The sequence below is a fragment of the Elephas maximus genome, chromosome 21 (assembly GCF_024166365.1).
Source record: "Elephas maximus indicus isolate mEleMax1 chromosome 21, mEleMax1 primary haplotype, whole genome shotgun sequence".
Taxonomy (NCBI): Eukaryota; Metazoa; Chordata; class Mammalia; order Proboscidea; family Elephantidae; genus Elephas; species Elephas maximus.
In genome coordinates, this window is record NC_064839.1 from 49,707,066 (window position 1) to 49,728,528 (window position 21,463).

The 21,463-nt window shown below is 43.9% G+C and overlaps 1 protein-coding gene across 2 annotated transcripts in view; it reads left to right on the forward strand.

Moving 5' to 3' along the window:
* CDH13 (cadherin 13) overlaps positions 1–21,463 on the forward strand; it is a 1,228,073-nt gene that overhangs the window by 1,148,229 nt on the left and 58,381 nt on the right. The gene's annotated exons all lie outside the window — the stretch shown is intronic.

The following is a 21,463-nucleotide window of genomic DNA, read 5'->3' on the forward strand; positions in this document are numbered from 1 at the left end:
CTCTTCCCCTTCTCAAAGAAATGTTATTCCCCACGAAGTGTGGAGTCCAGACTTTGAGAATGTATGACTCTGAGCTGTGGAATTATAGGGGACATTTTTCATGTCACTGCCGAAGACAGTCATGCAAGCTTCCACAGTGAGGTATCTCGGCTGCAGGTCACAGGCCCAGCTGAAGCTGGCACTGGATAATAACTCACTTTGTCATTACTTAATTCTATGATGGCTGCAGTTACTGAGCCAGAAGAGAAAAGCCTCAGTCTCTGGGAAAGATGGGGCCCGACTGGCCAGGGTGATTCAGAACACAGCAAGGAAGGGGGTGGTCGGCGCAGATGACGGATGAGGCGCTCTTGACTCACTTCTTTTCTGACTGAGTGAGATCTTTGTGTTTTTCATCTATCAGCTCACATATCTATGGACACATGTATCTGTGGCGTATGTCCTGCAAGCTGGTTAAAGAAGCCACATCCAGGCACAGACCAAGCCCCATGAGCAGCTGGTCTTCCCCTGAGGTTCACAGACCAGGCCTCAGGAGATTGAGAGTGCATAGGTGTAGGCTAGAGTCTCCGGGTTAGCTTGCCTGCTAACCAAAAGGTGGGACGTTCACGTCTACCCAGGAGTGCCTTAGAAGAAAGGCCTCGCAATCTACTTCCGAAAAATCAGCCATTGAAAACCCTGTGGAGCACAGTTCTACTTTGACATACATGGGGGCACCGTGAGTCAGACACAACTTGACGGCAACTTGTCAGCTGTGTGTTTTATTCGTTGTGGGGTGTCGTACCTAGAAGTGACATGATCATTTCCACCCACTTTTCCTTGAACAGAATCAAGGCCTCAACCTAGCTGCAAGGGAGACTGGGAAACGTAGCCTGCCTGTGTGTTCCATCATCTCTGCCACGGGAGCACTTCTCCTGTCTCCCACTAGGCCAGGATACACAGAGGGCAGAGACCATGGGCCCTGGGGTCCTTCCCATCCACCTCCCCTTGCACGGAGTATTATGAGTCAACTAGGAAGTTGACCAGGTGGCACTTGGAGAGGCTTTCCAAGCACAGAAGGTGCAGAGGTACAAAGAGCCTGAGAGAAACCTGGCCCATTCATAGAAGAGCAAGTAACAGCAGGCTTACTTAGTCTGCACCTGTACCTGCATAAAAGTAGCTCGTTATCACATAGTATAGGATGCGCGTGGAGGTGCTGGAGGGGCTGAGCCTAGACAGGTGGTCAGGGGCTGCCTCTGAGAGCAGAGCCCATGACCTTCTCAGTGGGTGCTGGTGTTGCTGAACTAGCCATAGCCATGGGGAGCCTATGGCTGATAAGAACTTTCCTCCTGTCTCTCCCACCTCTGAACAGAACCACGTCCCTGTGAGCAGAAAACGCATTATATTGAGTAGTGCTTTAGAAAACAGAAATGGAAATTGGTACCAACTTTCCTGAAGACATTTTGTATTATGTATCAACTTTTTCCAACCAGTCTTACTCTTTGATAGGAGTAATTCCACTCCTAGGAATTTATCTCAAGGAAATAATCAGAAATGGTGTCAAGACTTACGTACTTGGCAGGCAGAGATTTATCTGCACAGCAGTTCACTGGAGCCTTATTTATGATAGTGAAAAGCTGAGAAAATCTCTATGTCCTACAATAGGTGACTGGATAAATAAGTTCTGGAACAGCTGTAGGATGGAATAATGTTGTTGTTGGGTACCGTCGAGTCAATTCCAACTCATAGTGACCCCGTGTGACAGGGTAGAACTGCCCCATAGCGTTTTCTAGGCTGTAACCTTTATAGGAGCAGATCGCCAGGTCTTTCTCCAGCAAAGTCTCTGGGTGGCTTCGAACCACCAACCCTTCAGTTAACAGCTGAACGCTGAACCATTGTGCCACCAGGGCTTCTTGATAGAATAATATGCAGCCATTAAAACTGTGTTATAAAGCTTGATAAACCAGAAGGAGTTGTTCCTGATATAAGCTGAAGTGGAAGAAGCAGGATATCAAACGTGGCCAACTGTATGATTGCAATCATGCAAATCACATGTGGGAAAGACCTAGATAAAACACCCCACAAGGTTAGGAATGACTCTCAGATTGCTGGGATCATTGGTGTTTTTTCTTTTTCTTTGCACATTTTTGTATAATCAGTTTTTCCCCATTGAACATGTTACTTCTAAAAACAGAAAAATGTATTTTCCAAGAAGCAAGGGACAAGGAGATCATAATGAAGACGATGATTTTTTCCTGAGAACTCAAATTAGATCAGTGTCCTTGGGCTGCTGTAACAAAGGACTACAAACTATGCGGCTTAAAACAAGAGAAATTTACCCTCTTTCAGGTTTGGAGTCTAGCTGTCTGAAATCAAGGTGTTGGCAGGGCTGTGCTCCCTCCGAATCTCTCGGGGAGGATCCTTGCTTGCCACTTCCAGCTTCTGGTGGTTGCCAGCAATCCTTGGCGTTCCTTGTCTTGTAGCCTCATTACCCCCAGTTTCTCCCTCTGTGTCCAAATCTTTCTCTTTTTATGAGGACACCAAACCAAAAACCGAAACCAGACCCATTCCGTTGAGTTAATTCCAACTCACAGCGACCCTATAGGACAGAGTAGAACCGCCCCATAGGGTTTCCAGGGATCAGCTGGGGGATCTGAACTGCACTTTTTTGGTTAGCAGTCGTAGTTCTTAATCACTGTGCCACCAGGGCTCTGTAAGAACACCAGTAACTGGATTTAGGGCCCACCCTAATCCAATAAGAATTCATCTTGACTTGGTAACATCTGTAGAGGCCCTGTTTCTGAATAAGGTCATGTTCACAGCTTGGACAGGTGGACATGAATTTTGAGGTCCACTATTCAACCCAGCACACAAATGGGGTCTTATCCACTAAGCCCCTGAGTCCCTAATAGGCAGAGACTAGCTCTTGCTGCCAGGGATACAGCCCTTTCAGCTGTCACAACACCCTTTCAGCCACACAAAATCTACCTTCCAAAGCCCCAGGCAGACCACCTGACACACACTACTCTTTTTACAAGGAGAAATGAAGAAAGTTTCTTCTTTTATAAGTCCTTTAAAGACATTTCTAGGTATACAAAAAATGACAAGGACCCTTCACCCAGATTTCACAGCAGACCCACACCTCAGCTCAGTGATGGTTCAAAAACATTCCGGAAGACTTGAAATGTATTTCACTATTCACCTGAAGTTGTGATTTCCATTTGGTTTGCAGGAATAAAACCACCTCAAGACAAGTTGAGGGATAGATATGTATTTCAAATGTTTTCTCTCAGGTGGAGTTTTTAAATCCAGTGTCACTAGATTGTTACACCAACAGATATAAAAGAACAAAAAGTGATAATAATAATCTACCTTAAAAATCGATTGCCCCTGCTTGACTCAGAAACAGCAGGTGACGGTGGGGAGAGACCCTTCCTGTCCTCTGAGAATATTTCATTCGCTTCCATTTCCTTTGCCTGAACCTGAACCACATAACGATGATAGAGCATTAGGCACCCCTGGGTGGCACAAATGATTAAGCACTCGGCTGCTAACCAAAAGGTTGTTAGTTCGAACCCACCCTGTGGTGCCTCCGAAGAAAGACCTAGAAATCAGCTTCCAGAAGGTCACCGCCTTGGAAGCCGAATGGAGCACATAGAACACTGGAGTTGGACAAACTCTTAATGATCACCCAGTGCAGTGTTTCCCGAAGTGCACTATGATGCTACGTAACATATACGATGATGTATACAGTAATGCTCTAGCTCTCAAGGGAGAAAAGACCTGGCAATCTGCTCCCATAATGATTACAGCCCAGAAACCCTACAAGGCCATTCTACTCTGCCCTGAAGGGTAGCTATGAGGTGGAATGGACTCAGTGGCACACAACATCAGCATAGTTCTCACCTTGACGTCAGCATATGAACACTCAGGTGGTTCTTTAAATTTCATGCACCACACTGACAATAAGCTTCAACTCACGTCCCAGGATGGAAAAGTTCAGGGTGTCTGGGGAAGTGTTTGCTGTGTGCCTAGTGTGCGTATTCAACCAGATGCCACCATCTCAGAGCGTGAGCCACTGCGGTATCCGCTGGGGATTGTTCTGGAACCCAGCCCACGACAGCTCCGCCCGCACAGGCCCCACTGCTGTGGAAAGCCTTGTTTCTCCATCACTGCATTTCCAGGAATTAAGTATTCCTTCCTTGCCAATTACATGGTGACTATTCTTAGAATTGAATTTAAGCTCCGTTAGAAAATTGTTGAAAGCCCTTAGTGCTCATTTTTCACCAAATTGAACTGTGTAATGTTACTGTCATTGGAAAAAAATCTTCCAAAGTTCAATTGGAATTTTTTCTGTTGACGTAGTAATAAGGGTCCAATTTCAGGAAAATGGTTACAGCATGTGAGTGCAATCGCGCTGTTTGTTATGCAGCGCCAACTCCGTCCTCCGCCACAGGGCTGCTGCCAACGGTCCCTGGGTTTGAACTCTCTGGGAGGCCAGCACGAATTCAGAAACATCTAGATTGGAGAATGAACTGTTTCACGTCAGTGAATTTTCTGAAACTGAGGTTCACCACTTCAAGTACCCTATCTTTGTGTATTTTGACTAGGTTTCTGAAATATTTGCTTTCCTGACACTTAGAGTAACCCAGTACCCAGTGCCATCGAGTCAAAGAGTATGAGGGTGGAATTTAAGGTTGTTTAAGGTAGGACTTCAAACCAGTTTGTTTGAACCCCTGCTGAGAATTTTCATTTCCACCCCCAGGTATACTGAATCAGAATGTACATTTTAACAAGATCCCCGGGTGATTCTTATGCCTGGAAACTTGTTAGAAATGCAAGTTCTAAGCGGGAGTTCAAACCTGAATGAACTGATTTGAAGCCTTGGTTTAAGGTAATCATTCTTATAGGTTGATAAGTGATCTTCTGCAACGCTGTACTTGTTCTTGAGTTTTTCTGTCTCTGTGTTTTCAGATTATCGTACTGTGGTCATCATGCCTGCCTCTAGAAATCTCCCTGAAAAATAAACTACAGAGCCATGTTTTTCAATAGTTTTGACTTAAAGAGAAAGAAAAGAAAAACAGTGGTGACAGAGAGCCTAAGAAAAAGAGAATTAAGCTTTATTGAGCAGCTACAAAGTGCCAGGCATTTTATGTTGGTTTTGGTATTTCATGGAGTCACCAACAGTTAAGCCCTTGACTACTACCTGAAAGCTGGACTACTAGCAGTGCCTCTGGAGACAGGCCTGGCAATCTGCTTCTAAAAGGCCACAGCCTTGAAAACCCTGTGGAGCACAGTTCTACTCTGCATACATGGGGCTACTATGAGTCAAAATTGACTCAATGGCAACTAACAACGACAATATCATTTCATCCTCTCAACAACCCTAAGGGGACCTTATTGTTGTCCCCATTTTACAGAAAACACAACTGAGGCTGAGAGATTCCATACATTTGTTGGAAGCCTCCCCTACTCTGGGTTCTGTGCCTGCTGCATTTTGGAAATGCCACCTTAGCACAGGAATTGTGTCTTAATCATCCTTGTATCCCTCATGCCACCAACAAGGGCCCTGCACAGAGTGAATACCCAATAAACATTTGCTTAGGAAGCTAGGAGTCCATTGCTCTCCATAGTGAGCCTCTTAAAATACATTCATCACCAGACCTATTTATATTTGTCTAGAGCTAGTCACGCATGGTGGTAGGAGAATGAAATGAACAATTTCATTTTTTGCTACATGGTAGTAAACATTTTATTCATGGGCTTTATCATTCTGTGTAATAGAGTCCCAGTGTTCCCTCTGCGTTCTGTGTCTATTATCCACACCAGACACGTGTTGAATCTATTTAATGTGTACTTCTCAGTTCCTGACCTTATCTCCTTCTCAGTTCATTATGTGCACCTCTGTCACCCGTTGTCTGAATTTGGAGAAAGGACAGATTCTTAGGAAGCATTATTCATTCCTCTGGAGTCTTGGATTTCTCCAAGTAAAAAGAGCAAATGGTCCACCCTGAGATGATGGAAATATACTAGAATAGTGGTTCTTACCAGGAGTAACTTGTCTCTACCTCCAGTGACATTTGGCAATGTCTGGAACATTTTGGAAGAGGGGGGTACTACTGGCATCTAGCAGGCAGAGGCGTAGGGCTAAACATCCTAAACTGCACAGAATAGCCCCCACAACAAGGAATTACCCAACCCCAAATGTCAGTAGTGCCAAGAATGAGAAACCCCATGCTATAACAACAGGCTGAAACTTTGATTCGAAGCTAGAGACATGGCTTAAAACAAGTTCAAGGTATTTTTTAAGGAACTGGAGGCTTAAAAAGTGAACTGAGAGAATGTATTAGTTTACTGGGACTGCTGTAGCAAAATACCACAAACTGAGTTGCTTTAAACAACAAAAACTTACTGTCTCAGTTCTGGAAGCTAGGAGTCCAGATTCAGAGCAGGGCCATGCTCATTCTCTGTTGGATCTTGGGGAAGGTCCTTCCTTGCCTCTTCTGGCATCTGGTAGCTACAGATGTTCCTTAGCATTCCTTGCCTGGTAGATACATCATCACATGGGCATCTTCCCTCTGCTGTCTGTGTCTCTTCTTTTATATAAGGACACCACTCAGACTGGATTAAAAAACAGTTGCAGCAATACATTGAGAGGGAAATGCCAGAAATTCAAGCCAGGTGCAGAAGAGGACGTGGAATGAGGGGTATTATTGCTGATGTCAGATGGATCTTGGCTCAAAGCGGAGTATACCTGTGTTTTATTGACTATGAAAAGGCATTCAACTGTGAGGATCATAAGAAATTATGGTTAACATTGAGAAAAATGGGAATTCCAAAACACTTAACTGTGCACATGAGGAACCTGTACATAGACCAAGAGGCAGTCGTTCGAACAGAACAAGGGGATGCTGCGGGGTTCAAAGTCAAGAAAGGCGTGGTCTGTGTTGTATCCTTTCACCATACATATTCAACCTGTATGCTGAGCAAATAATTCGAGAAGCTGGACTATATGAAGAAGAATGGGGCATCAGGATTGGAGGAAGACTTATAAACACAACCTGCAATATGCAGATGACTCAACCTTGCTTGCTGAAAATGAAGAGGACTTGAAGCACTTACTGATGAAGATCAAAGACCACAACCTTCAGTATGGATTACACCTCAACATAAAGAAAACAAAAATCCTCATAATGGGACCAATAAGCAACATCATGATAAATGTAGAAAATATTGAAGTTGTGAAGTTGTCAAGGATTTCATTGTACTTGGATCCACAATCAACACCCATGGAAGCAGCAGTCAAGAAATCTAAAGACGTATTGCATTGGGCAAATGTGCTGCAAAAGACCTCTTTAAAGTATTGAAAAGCAAAGATGTCACTTTGAAGACTAAGGTGCACCAGACCCAATCCACGGTCTTTTCAATCGCCTCATATGCATGTGATAGCTGGACCATGAAGAAGGAATACTGAAGAACTGACGCCTTGGAATTATGGTGTTGGCAAAGAATATTGAATATACCATGGACTGTCAGAAGATGTATAGCCAGAATGCTTCTTAGAAGTAAAGATGGAGAGACATCAGCTCACATACTTTGGACATGTTATCAGGAGGGACCAGTCCCTAGAGAAGGACGTCATGCTTGTAGACAGTCAGCGCAAAAGAGAAAGACCCTCAAGGAAGTGGATTGACACAGTGGCTGCAACAATGGGCTCAAGCAAAATAATGAGTATGAGGATGGTGCAGGACCAGGCAGTGTTTTGTTCTGTTGTACGTAGTGTCACTATGAGTTGGAACCAGCTCGACAGCACCTAACAACCACAACAGATTGGATTAGGGCCCACCTTCCTCCATTACGACCTCATGTTAACTGATTACATCTTCAAAGACCTTATTTTGAGACATGGTTGCATTCACAGGTACTGAGGATTAGGATTTTAGCACATCTTTTTGAGGGACACAAGCCAATCCATAACAGAGAATCTTAAGGTCCAGCAACTGACTTGTAACTAGGACCATCATACTGTATGCTGAGCTTTTGTGCTCCCCACTAATACCCCTTTTTAAGAGGAAGATTGAAAATCTCAAGTGTGTTCAAACAGTGTTGTTGTTGAGTCAGTAAACATCTTTATGGTATTCTCTGCTTTCAGCCAAGATCCATCTGACATCAGCAACGATATCCCTCATTCCATGTCCTCCTCTGAATCCAGCTTCAATTTCTGGCACTTCCCTGTCAATGTACTGTTGCAACTGTTTTTCAATTATCTTCAGCAAAACTTTACTTGTGTGTGATATTAATGATATTGTTTGATAATTTCTGCATTCTGTTGGATCACCTCTCTTTGGAATGGGCACAAATATGGATCTCTTCCAGTTGGTTGGCCAGGTAGCTGTCTTCCAAATTTCTTGCTTCCTGTAAAAAAATATTCTGTGTAGGAGATATATGAAGGATGACTCTGGAATCAGAGAAAACTGAATTCCTTCCAGCTGTGGCATTGCCACTTAACAGCTGTGGGAACTTGAGAAACCAGCTCACCCTCCCTGAACCTGAGTTTCTTCGTCTTTAAAATGGGATTGACATTGAGTTAAAGTTCAAAGTATAAAGCTCTCAGTACAGTGACTACTATCTCGTAAGGACTTGGTAAATGGGGTCTTCATCGCTGGTATTAAAAAGCGGACAGGGCTCAAAACTCTGTCACATGAACCACAATGGAAGAAGCTAGGACTGGAAAAGAAAGAAGTGAGAGACAACCACAATCACCATCTTGCAATATTTGAAATCCCAGGGGGAAAGACACAGCCTCGTAGACGAGTATGTCCAGTGGGACAAACTAGGATGAACGGGGCAGAATTTTGAGGGCACATTGGGGCTCAAGAGGAGGAAGACCTTCCTCCCTGGCTGCTGGAACACAGAACTTGGTAGCCAGGGTACTGGTGACAAGTAGGTGTGTCTTGGAAGGACCACCATGCAGGGGACAATATCCTGGAATGGAGAACAGAAGAAGCTGCCCCTTCCCTGAGGTTCCCCAATTACAAGTTTATATAAATTCGGGATAGGGAGATTTCGAGATACCCCATTTTTACAAAACTCTCCGGGTCTCATATTCAGCAGTGATGCCACATAATTAATCAGATGGGCTGAAAGAAGAAAAGTCTCCGTTGTGCACGACATTCCATGAGAAAACAATACCGGGGGACAAAGGCAAGGGCAGGCTGTTGCTGGCGTAATGGATGAGAGACTACAATAGGTTTATTTCAGGAGGCTTTATCCGAATGTAATCAACTCAATCAGCAAACTTTCCTAATGGTGGGCAGGCGCGCTGGTTAGCATGTTCTCAGGTACTTACTGGACACCATTAAAATTCAGGGCAGTGCCTTATGAAAGGGTCTTGGTAGATAAGAGAATCCGTGGGCTATAATAGCGGTCAGAGCTTTTGAGGCTCTCACAACCTCATGAAGACCAAACTCCACAAGTGTCAGCCTTGATTTGTGACAGGCTGTTCTATATGCAACAGGTATAATGGAGAACAAGGTGTGTGTCTTAGTCTCCTAGGGCTGCTGTACAAAAATACAAGTTGGTGGCTTTAAAAATAGGAATTTATTTTCTCACAGTTTAGGAAGGGAAGTCTGAACTAAGGAAGGTCCTTCTTTGTCTCCTTCAGCTTCTAGTAGCTGCTGCCATCCTTGGCATTCCTGGGCCTGTAGATGCATCTGCCTCCATCTCCACATGGTATCTTCCCCCTGTGTATGTCTCCGTGACTGTTCTGTTCTTTTTAGAAGAACCACTCAGAAGAGATTAGGTTTAGGACCCTCCCTACCCCAGTATGACCTCATGTTAACTGATAACATCTTCAAAGACCCTATTTCCAAACAAGATCATATTCACAGGTGCAGGGGTTAGGATTTCAACTTATCTTTTTGAGAGACACAATTCAATCCAGACAGCATGTATCTAAAAATTTTTTTCAAAAAAAACAAAAATAAAAACCCTTGTACTTTGCCTTCATTAACTGTATGTTAAAGAAAGAAATATCCTGGGACAGGAATCACCAGGGCACAGGTTTCCATTACATTTTGTGTTTTCAGGTGCACATCTCAAGGTGTGGGCAAATTCAGATGCCATGGCTATATAAACCAGCAAGGCAAAAAAACCTTGGTGCAAAGTTTTCTATTTTACCCTCTTTATTCAATTTGTCCGCACATCTCCTCTGTGCTGGAAGAACACCGTATTGCCACTTGATTTTCAGTGTTACAGACATTGTTTTGTATGTAACTAGACTTTCCATTTAATTTGCCACAAAGCTTCATGTCTGCCATGTATTGTGTTAAATACACACATAATGAAAGTATAGAGAGATGTATAAAACAGCTTCGCTTTTCTAAAAATTCAGCCCTATTAAGTTTGTTGGTACATCACCTGGGTTTTTATTAAAATGGCAAAAACATTCTGCAAAGTGACTTTAAAATGACAGCACATCTCTGAGCCACTATTAAAGGCATTTTAAGGCTGTAAAGATCTATTGCTTTCAAATACTAGTGTGATTCAAGCCAAATATCCTGCAGTTCAAAATAATCCTAGCACTTTAGGCTTTTAACTAATGTACTGATTATAGTTCAACTCAGGAGTGAGGAAAATGTGTGTTTTAAACTCATTCTTTACCACCCAGAAGCAAACAGATAGACCCAGCTCAGAAACACTTGGCCTGCAGTTGGCTCAACAAAGGTTCACCTACTTCTCTCTCTGTCGAGTATACTCCGAGCCCTCGTAGACAGATCAATAGATCCAAGTGTGAGAATCCAGCACCCGCTAGAAATGGTCAGTCCACCAGGAGGAGTTCCACCATTTCTTTGTCATTTCCGCCATCTTCCGTCTTTTCCAGGTGACTCTGTGAAAGCCTCACCGAAGTCCAGGCAGAAAGTAGCAGCTCATTTTCCTGAGAAGTGAGGTTCTTCTGACCAGACTTAAGTCCTGAAGAAGCCAGGCTGGTTCCTAGCAATCATTACAGAGTTGAGGAGTAGGGGAGATTTCAAGGAAGGGAAACATAAGCCAACTAGATCTTTGCTTCTTTGGAATTTACCTGTGAGCACAAAAAAAAAAAATTTTCAATGTTCACACTCAGGAGTAGTGCAATTCACAGATCAACCAGGACCCTTACAGTTACAAATGAAATCTAACTCACACTAGCATGAAAAAAAAAAAAGTGAATTGATTGCTCACATGACTGGGAAATCCCGTGTAGATGGCAGAGGGGGGTGTGAGTGTTCTTGGGAAATATGCAAATAGGAACAGTCCTCAGCACCAGCCAATTAGAACAGTGTGTGCAGGGACCTGGGCCCTACATGTGTCATCAGGGCAAGTGTATGGGGAATCCTTTCTCCTTGATTCTCCTTGGGGGTCATCAACTTTACTCTCAAATAGGCCTTGACCTCAATGGGCCAAGATGGCCAGTGGGTTTACAGCTCACCAGCTCCGCACCCTCAGGGACATTGCTTCTCAAGATTCCAGCAGAATTCCTGGGCTTGGGTCTCACTGGTCCAAAGTGGATTACATGCCCCGCCCACACCAATGACTGGCCACTAGCCTGGGTCAACCCCAAGGGAACCTGCTGCAGGAACAGCCCCCGCCCCCCAGCAATCCTGGGGTCAGCGTGGGGGAGGGGTGGTTGTCCAAAGGAAAATTCAGGTGGTCTTACCAGAAGAAGGAAAAATACGCTGCAGAACCAAAAAAGTCATGTCCCCTGCAAATCACATGATCATAAAGGCCACTTTGGGTCCTTTCTGTGGTTTCTGGAAATAGCACAAATCATGTTGCCTTTATTATGTGCCACCACACATCCCTGTCATTAAACATTTACTTTTGTGATCGGCAGCAACACTTTGAAAAACCAGTGGCCATTGAGTCTAACCCAGCTCACAGCGACCCCGTGTGTGTCAGAGTAGAACTGTACTCCACAGGGCTTTCAATGGCTGATTTTTCAGAAGTAGATCGCTCGGCCTTGCTGTTGAGTGCCTCTGCGTGGGCTCGACCCTGTGACCCTTTGGTTAGCAGCCGAGTATATTAACCACTTGTACCACGACAGCCAATGGGAAGAAATCTACACTCTCAGTAACGTGTAGCTGGCATTTAAAACAACAAACCAAAACACTGTGAAGCATACTTGCAACATGACCTTTCTACCTGAGTATAGAGTCTCAACTATTGGGAAGAATGATTGTATTAAAAAATGTAGAAGATTGTCTGTGGAGACTATAACACATATTAGAAACACAAAAATGGATTCCGCAACTGATGGATATTCATGAGTTAGGCAGAATGTTTGACAGCCTGGAGCCTGTGGATTTTTTTGTTTTACATTTAGTAGCTTTTTTCATGGAAGACAGAACTGGGCAATGCCTTCTTAGCCTTCTATTAGGACAGGGCCCTGCTGGCACACCTCTGTTTGCATCTTCAGTGAGAATCGGTCCTTATCTTCAATTCCCAACCAGGGCTTCTGCCACTATCTTCTTCCATTTCTCTAGTTTTTGTAAGAGACCGCAAAAACAGAAGTGTGTCCCATCTGCCCATCTGTTTCTCTGCATAGTTTGTAATCTCAGGTAACTGTTATTTGCTGAGCAAGGGATTTCCAGATAGGATTGGATGAAGTGGCGGCTAGGTTGGAAAATGAGAGTTTATTACCGTCATTTCGGGTATTTCTTCATTCATTCACGCATGTCTTCACTCATAAAGGCCCCACCTCATCCGACAAAAGATATGAGATGGAGCTTTATTGCTATGAGATCATGCTGGCATAAATATTAAATTCTGGGTAATAATCGCCTGGGCCATTCCTATTCTTTGCACAGTACTTAGGAGTAACCCAAAGTCTGTTTTCCCATCAGAGATTAACGTTCTCCCTTACCCAGTCGGGATGGTTAGTGCTTCATTCTGAGCTGTTTTTCCATTTCAAAAACCTGACCACTTTGTTCTTGCAGACCTTGGCCTGGCTGGGGGTACCCGGATTTCCTGTAGAGAGTTGTTTGTGTTAAAGTTTTCAAGTATTTCAACTGGGTGCTGCCAGGAAGCTGAAGCCTGGGGCTCATACCACTAGGCCTGGTGTTAATCAGTGCTAGCAGCGGCAGGAAAACACATTTTACAATAGTGTCGTGTTTCTAAAATGGCCTTTTAATCCATTCAAGTTGGGTGCAGACGACAGAAATTAACTCTGGGAAATACATGCGAAAAATGAAATGTATTGAAAGGCTCTGTGGCACTTCTGGAATGGAAGGTAAAGGTGGCAGTAGGCAGGTGTCACAGCAGCACAGACCAGAGCAGGGTTGGGGGATCTGGGTAACAGCATCTTGCACACTCCCACCCCAACAGTCATCAGTCCCAACAGGAGTCGGAGCTTGGGAGTAAGCCTGGTGACCTAGTTTGGGGCCACTCCTTAGCCAGAAAAGGGTCAATCTTGATGACAGATTGTAGTGGGCAAGGGAAAGTAGCAATCGGGGTACTTTTACCAAATGAAAGGGGAGGGACTGCTATGCTGGGTAGGCAAAAAAAAAAAAAAGAAAGAAAAGACATCCATTACCCAACTGTGATAATTTTCCCTCCATATTTGATGAATGTTCTATCAGCTATTGTTATTGTCATCCCCCAGTATATGCAATTTACCTTTAATATCATCTTCTCGATACAATCTTTCTGTATGCTGAGTTCATTTTGTTTCCTGTAAAGATGGGAAAACTTAAGATTGTCTACTTTTTCCCCCCGTTGGCCTCTTTAATGGTTCTTTTCTTTGGAAAATCAAAACCTTTTTGGAAATTTCTGAATATTCAGAATGACATCATTGCCTGAAAAATTCTCTAAGACTCCCCCTTGAAATGTGGTAATAGCCATTCAGGGTGTGAGAAAATAAGGACTTGTACTGATTGCTTTCCTATAATCTAAACTGTCCTCACCTCTCTCCTGTATTTTCTTTTTATCATGGTTTTGCCAACTTTTTGTCTTGCATTCAGTGGAAGGAACAGTCTGAATTGACTTGTTCACTATTACCAGGAGCAACAAGACATTTTCAAGGACCCTGAGAAGGTAGGCTCGGTGATGAGCACTGGGCCCTCAAACACCGCTAGGGCTGGGTCACCAGCTTCCTGGAGACTTAACCCAAGTCATCTGAAGGTCATGGCCAGTGCCGTCCAGACCAGCTCAATTTGTGGTTGGTAGCCCCGTCTGCAATAGCTCACTGCCCCTGCCCTCCAAAACCCCTCTGGTAAGAGTCTCAAGTTATGATAAATATCGTGTAACCCCTACCTAAGCACAGAGCTCCTCTCTTTTCCACGCCCAGACTCATAAACCCTTCTCTTTGTCCTTTAAAGCTCTAAGTGTAGTTCAGACTGCGAAAAAATGAGATTTGCTGTCTAAGAACATTTTTAAAAATAGATTGAGTTGCTTCTCCTAAGGCTGCTGTTGGGTCCAAGATCCCAGAGTTGCAGCTGAACTTCTTTGCAATTACTCTCCAGTGGGCAAGTCTGGAATGTTCTGCTCAGGGCACAGCTATTGAACATCTGTCTGAGAAAGTAATTCTACGTGGTTCTTGTATAATTATGTCTACCACTCTTCGTCTGCCCTCGGGTAGCTTGCAATCCCCTGGGACCCATAAGAAATTCAAACAGGCAAACTGGAGTTTTTATAAAGGTTCTAAGGACCAAGCAAGTGGTCCAGGCAAAAATACTGGAGAAGCCCAAGGGAGGAAGAGAGCCCAGGGACTAAAGGTGGTCTCGGAGAGCTAGGAGGAGGAAGCAGGATTTGAATGCAACCATTATGAATAAGTGGGATAAGGAAAGATGATGGGAGAGGGAAGTCAGTGTTTTCAGGCTCGCCGGGGGCAGTGAGGAAACCCATTCTGCTGAAGTGGAGGGATGGCATGAGGAAGCACAGGCTGCACTCTGAAGGCAGGCTAAGTAAACTGGGCTTAGTTCTGAACTGAGGGAGGATGGTTACCTAGGCAAAAGAACATCGTGGGAAGACCCCAGGAAACTGGAGTCCTGAAGCCTGCTAGGAAGTAAGGTTCTACTCCAGGAAAGACAGAGGAAGACTTGGAATGGGAAGGGGTCCCCACAGTGAGAGGAGCAAGTAGCATTCAAATCCTTACTCTGCCCCTCTCTAAATGTGTGAAGTTCTGTGGGCTACACAACCTCTCTGAGCCTCAGTTTCCTCATCCTTTAATCGAGAATCATAATCCCTACTTCATACAATGATGGCTAAAATTATATGAAATATCATGTATACCATGCTTGATATGGTGCCCAGCTCAGAGTTGTCAGTGCTAGTTGGGACCCTTGTAGTTATTGTGGACCACTGGTGGCCTGGTACAAATTCTATTAACATTCTAGAAATATGTGCTTCTCAACCATGATGCATTGAAACACTGTTGATGTTGTTGCTAGTTGCCCTCAAGTCAGCTCCGACCCATGGCCACTCCATGTATAACAGAATGAAATGTTGCCTGGTCCTGTGCCGTCTTCACAACTGTTGGTATGCTCGAGTCCATTGTTGCAGCCATTGTGTATTTTGAGTGCCTTCCAACGCAGGAGGCTCACCTTCTAGCACTATATCAGAAAACATTCTCTTGTGATCCATAGGCTTTTCACTGGATAGTTTTCAGAAGTAGATCACCAGGCCTTTCTTCCTAGTCTGTCTTACTCTGAAAGCTCTGCTGAAGCCTGTCTAACTTGGGTGACCCTGCTGGTATTTGAAATACAAATGGCATAGCTCCTAGCATCTCAGCAACATGCAAGCCACCACAAACTGACAAATAGGTGGTGGTAATCCCGAGTAGGGAGTCGTTATTATTTTTAGGGTGATGGTGTAGCAGTGGTGTCTTGGAGATAGCTCACACCAAGTTGCAAGAACTGGTTGGTATTCTCTTCACAGCTCTGCATTCAGTGATGCTATGTGGGCAGCTTGAAATCAACCACAGTGGGAGTATTTACACCACGGAAATAGGCACGTGCTACAAAAAAAAAAAAAAAAAAAATTTTTTTTTTTTTTTTTTTTTACCAGTCAGGGTCTTTATTCTCCCAGAGAACTAGTTGTTAGACATTTACCACTGTACCCCTCACAATAAAAGGAAAAAAACAGCCAGATATGTGAGAAAACACAAGAGGGAGCCTACAAATGCAGCCCCAGGTAGACTGGGTTCACAAGTCCTGTGGCCTCACACCCTGGTAATGCATTTTGGTTTTGTTTGTTTTTAACTCCGTCGGGATCACAGCCTCCTGGTCTCTGGCCCTTCTTCCAAAGCTGAGCTTTTTGGAGATGGGGGTGGGGAGAGGGGGAGTTCCATGTCATCTTACTAAAAAAGCTTACTAATTAGGAAGTTTATTGTCAATATAGCAGCTTAAGATTTCTCCCAGCTTTTATTTCACCACAGCGAATTGAATAGTTGACTTGATTTTACTACGCTGTGGTCCCATTGTGGAAGGCTAAGTTCCTAAATCATCCTCCTGACAGGTACCATATTTCTAAGCCCAGAGCCAAGCTGTGACCTTCTAGTTTCACAGTAACTAGAGCTGGGTGACATGAATAATAAAGAGAATACGTAGAGCATTTTAAAAATAGGGAATGAAACCGAAATCAGATGTCGGTCTGAAACTGGTGACCAGAACCGAGGTGATCAGTCTTTTTGCCCATCTTATGACACAGATGGCAAAAATGCAATGACTTGCACTTGGCACAAAGATCAGAAAATATCTGGACTTGAGAACCTACCCCATACCAAGGACCATGCCCCAGCTATGAGTCCATCTTCACAACCACCCTAAGAGGAAGGTTTTCGTGTCTCCATTTTACATGTAGGGAAACCACTGCTCCAAAGGGCTAGGACCTCTCTCAGGGGCCACAGAGCCAGGATTTGAATGTGGGTACTACTGACTGGTCTCTACTCTACCAACTGTCCCAAGCTGGTTGTCTGTTAACTCGGTTAGTTGGAGGCTCCTCACTCCCTCATCAGCTCAGTGCCATTTCCTCTACCTGGAATGCACCCTCTCCCCTTCTTCACATGACTGTCTCCTTTTCATTTAGGCTTCACCTGTCACCTCCTCTGAGAAATTTTCCTTGTCACCCTCCCTAAAGCAGCCCTCCCTGACTGCCCGCCTGTCACAGCCACTGTCTATAGCAGTGCCCAGTGTGATGGCTTTCAGAGCACATATCACTCTCTGAAGTTGTAGTATTGTTTGTCTACTTGTTTGCTTATGATCTCTCTCCCTCTTCTAGAACATAAGTTCTTTGAGAGCAGGAATTCCACATCTTATTCTCTGTCATATATACAGTACTTGGAATAGTGCCTGATACATTACAGCTACATAACAAATACTGAAAGAATGGATATATTCATGAATACATTGGATGGATGGTGGATGGATGCATGGATGGATGAGTATTGAACGAATGGATGGGTGGATAGATGGATGGATGAGTGGAAATGGATGGACGGAGGGATGGATGGATGGGATGGGTGGACAGATGGAAGATGGAGAATGGATGCATGAGTGCATGAGTACATGGATGGATGAAATTCGACCTCAACTTTACCATGGGAGGGCCTCTTCCTAGTTCAAACCTCCTGTGACTATGTTAGAGCCTGTCTTCTACAATCCTCCTGAAAATTTCTCCTGAAAACCCACATCCTTACCTCCCTCTCCCCACCTGGGTAGTGCCAGCTTCCCCCAAAAGATAAGATTAGTGATGGACAGAGCTTGGCAGAGACCCAGTATGCCAAGTAAGCAGGGGCTATGTTGCAACCAGGGCAATTCAATTGGGAGACCTGGCTAGAAGCTGCTGCATTGGTTTGGCCTTTGAGTGAACCCTTGTGTGCTTTCCCAGCCTTCCTACCATCTGCAGGCTCATTCTCCCCCTGGGACTCCCTTCTGGGTACCCTCATTCCCTCCAGAAATTTGAGTTAGCCCTTAGTTCACAGGCTCTGGAGATACACAAAACCAAGACATAATGGCTTCTATCATCCAGGGTCACTTAGTCTAGAGCAAACACCGTCAATATAAGATCTGTATGTGTAAAACAAGACCATATGACAAGGGCAGAGAGAAAGGCACATCTCTGTCTGCCTGCAACAGCTGAGGAATAAAGTGGGGGCTGAGCTGAGATTGGGGGTGAACGAGGGAAAGGATTTCAGGTAGAGGGAAGAGGCTTACTAGCTAGGCCTGTTCGGTAAACAAGTGGCAGGACTCTACAGGGTCTCCCGATGCAGAATTTGAGCCTTGATCTGTGGGCAGTGGGGAGCACCTGAAGAACTGACTCAAAACATGTTATGATCATATCAGACTTTGGAGAAAGAGAGAAGAGCCTGGGAGGCCACATAGGAGATGATGGCAGCCTGAACCAGACCAGAATCCTCCCTTTGCCTCTTCCAGCCTTTGGTGGTTGCCAGCAATCTTTGGTGTTCATTGGCTTGTGGTTGTATCACTCCAGTGACTGCCTTCATCATCCTTTGGCCATTTTCCCTCTGGGTCGGTCTGTCTCTGCCTTTTGTTCTCTTTTTGTAAGGACAGCATTCATATTGCATTAGTGTCTACTTTATTCCTTTATGAGTTCACGTTAACTAATGACACCTGTGAAGACCCTATTTCCACATAAGGCCACATTCACAGGTACTGGAGGTTAGGAGTTGAACATACATTTTGGGGGGACACAATTCAACTTGGCACGCAGTGCTGAAAGGCTCACAGTCTAGGAAACATTGACTTGGTCTTCTCCACTAATATTTGGGGAGATCAGGAGCCTTGCTGGCAATGTATCTACCAGCTGTATCTACCCCTCCAGGCCAGCAGGGGGCCTCGTGTTGACTAGGTTGGGGTGCTATGCATAATTCTGGAACCGCCGACTCATGATCCTACTTGCACTGCTCACAATTCAGAGTTACTCACCTTTCCATACATGGGCACCCAGAGGACACGCAGTGTTACGTGTCCTGGGCACCCAATTTGGAGTTCTATCCAGATGAAGAAGTCAACCTAGAATGTTCTAAATTGGAGGCAGTCATTTCACTTTCTGACGTTGTCTGGAAATTAAATGACTAAAACAACAACAAAGCTATGGGCCAAACAGTCAAATTTAGGAACAGCTTTAACGACTAATTCCTAATGAGAGTTTCAAAACACTAATTTTCCACAGCAGAAAATCGAGTTGTGCTCATTTGTAATCCGTCATCCGCAATGAGACGGAGGATATTTCTTTCTGTGTTGTCAGTTAACTTTCTGAGCCAGTCAGAATACAAAATAGGATGGCTGGGTCATAAATCAGGTCTTTGGGCACTGATAAATGGATATTGTACAAACGCTGCATTTGCATTGGGTCTGAGGACATAAATCTTCTTCTCATGATCTCACTTTAAAAAAATTATCCCCCTGAAGTCAGAGCGAGCAATTTATACAGGCATTCTTTCCTGGCTATTTATTTGTCTCACCTTTAATGACTGCCTTTTCACTTGCTGCGCTTACACTACATTGTAAAATGTTGTGTTTCTTGTAGAAAAAAAGCTGCCAGGGACTTCGGTTTGGATTTGCCCAACAGGGACAGTCTTAGAACTTTTTGTTCATCACTGAATAATGATCACTTTGGTAAAGATTGTCATAATTTATTGGAGTTAAACAGTAGAGATCATCATTTCATGTGTCCCTCATTTTATAGATGGGAAACCAAGGCCCAAGGATTAAAGTAATGTACCTAAGGTCACAAGGCAAGTTTGTGACAGAACCAGAGCCTCTATATGGGTTTGGGAGGAACAAGGACCATTGATAGCATGAAGAAACAAGTGTGACCTTCATGGATGAATGTTCACTCAAAGACAAAGAGGTGTAGGAGGAGGAAATGGATGTGTGGCTAATGACCTCCGTGAACAACTGCAAGCTTTGCCATGAGACCAGAAGAAATGGATGGTGCCCAGCTACCATTACTAAATATTTTGATCAGAGTCTAGGGAAGAATCCTGATCAAAAGGGGGAAATTGCAGAACAGAAATCCAAATTGTCATGGAACCCAGATTTTCTGGAGCCATGGAGGCTGGATGAACCCCTGAAACTATTCCCCTGCAATAATCTTTAAACTGTAAACCAAAAATATCCCCTGAAGTCTCTTTAAAACCAAACAATAGTTTAGCTTACCTAGTAAAAAATGTTTGCCTTGGGCTTTATGCTCTTTTAAGAGCTATCTATATGGAATCAAATTGACAACAGCAACTTGAAAGATTAAATAGGAAACTCAGAAGGCAGCGAGTTTATGTGAATGGGGGAGGAACGGCTCAGAAAAGGAGGGTGAAAGTGGTTGCATAGCTGGAAGAATGTAATCCATGTCAGTGAATTATACAGGCAGGAACTGTTAAATTGGTGTATGTTTGGCTGTGTAAATTCTCAACAATGATAACAAATAAAATAAGTTATTTTAAAAAATAAAATAAAAACCAAAGACAATGGGGTGGATTGATCAGAAAGGCCAGTCAGAGAACATGGTGCTTACTCATTCATTTATGAATTCATTCATTCACCAAGGCAGTACTGATCTTTGGCACATTCTGCTGCAGTCCTTGCAACTATGAGTGAAGATCCTGCAGCTAAGACTTAGGGAGACTTTCGTTTGGCTCAGCATATGCCAAGCAGGCTAAATGAAAGAATATAAAAAAAACTCTTGCCATTTTTTGCCCCTCTATAACTCAATAGTAGAAAATTTTGAAAAGCTTCTGGAGAAGGATGTTTGGATTTTGTCTTGTTTTGTTTTGCTCTGATAACCTTAGAGAACATGGAGAACCCACTTCTTTGGAGGTCTTTTCTTATACGTAACGGCTTTGTTAAGATATAATTGGCATCCCATACAATTCGCCCACCTAGAGTGTACAATTCAGTGGTGTTCAGTAAAATCACCGAGTTGTGCCGCCATCACCACAACCCATTTTAGAACATTTTCTTCACCCCAGAAAGAAACCCTGTACCCATCAGCAGCCACTCCCCATTCCTCCTCTCTAGCCACCCCGCCCCAGCCCTAGGCAACCACTAATCTACTTTCTGTCTCTATGGATTTGCTTATTCTGGACATTTCACATAAATGGAATCAATCAATATGTGGTCTCCTGAAAGGTTCTTGATCCCTTAGTAGAAAGATCGTAATATGAGATGGGAAGCTGCTTAGTTTCCGAAGAGAAAAATGAAGACCCTAGTCATCTATTTTTTTCTCAACATGATGAATTTCAAGCATATAAAAATGTTGAAAGGATGGTGAGTACCCATTTGCCATCACCTAGATTTTTACTATTAATATGTTATTCTCCTTGCTCTATCACATACCTACGCATCAACCCCACTAACCATTCCAGAGACGCCATCTTAGTAGTAGATTCACAGGGAGCGACTTCCCATCTTCCCATATGGAAGAGGAGAAATACTCAATTTTGCAAAATAAATGTCAATGTAGGAGATTTTAAAAGGCAAGAATGTTAGTAAATATT